Source organism: Plectropomus leopardus, unplaced genomic scaffold (genome assembly GCF_008729295.1).
Source record: "Plectropomus leopardus isolate mb unplaced genomic scaffold, YSFRI_Pleo_2.0 unplaced_scaffold90386, whole genome shotgun sequence".
In the NCBI taxonomy this organism is placed as follows: Eukaryota; Metazoa; Chordata; class Actinopteri; order Perciformes; family Serranidae; genus Plectropomus; species Plectropomus leopardus.
Genome location: NW_024699657.1, coordinates 1 through 620, shown reverse-complemented (window position 1 = coordinate 620; position 620 = coordinate 1). Strand labels below are relative to the sequence as shown.

At 40.3% G+C, this 620-nt stretch overlaps 1 non-coding gene across 1 annotated transcript; it reads right to left on the bottom strand.

Annotated features, from left to right (window-relative positions):
• Positions 1-476: 476 nt before the first annotated feature.
• Positions 477-549, bottom strand: trnam-cau. Its single transcript has one exon. It is a non-coding gene; the product is annotated as a tRNA-Met (tRNA).
• Positions 550-620: the final 71 nt, after the last annotated feature.

Below are 620 nucleotides of genomic sequence, written 5' to 3'. Positions count from 1 at the left end.
AAAAACAGAAAGCATAAAAATTCAATACTCAACAACAGGAATGTATCTGCCCACCAAATACACTCACAATAAGGCTTTGATCACATGATTTTATGGTGTAATGGTTAGCACTCTGGAATCTGAATCCAATAATCCCAGTTCAAATCTCGGTGGAACCTAATTTAGTGCGGGACGACGGGTGGAAGATTTCTTTTTCAGAAAGAAAATTGGTTGGAGCTAAATGGATAGACCGGATCCAGGACAAACTGGACTAATCTAGCCGTGTTGGTTGTTCTTTTTTTCTTTTTTTGAATAGAAGTCTACTGTCAGCAATATGCACCATGTGAGGTACATTAGGCCTCTGTAAGAGTCAGTGAATTTTCAGCATGAGTTGTATTTTTTTTCGTTCTTGTACCGATATACTGGCACGCTATTGTCAGCAATATGCACCATGTGTCTCCCCCATTGTGTTTTTTGTGGTCTCATCTCAAAACACCTGCCCCGTGTGAGGGTTGAACTCACGACCTTCAGATTATGAGACTGACGCGCTGCCTACTGCGCCAACGAGGCTCTGAAAAATATTTGAAAGATGCGAAAAACAGAAAGCATAAAAATTCAATACTCAACAACAGGAATGTATC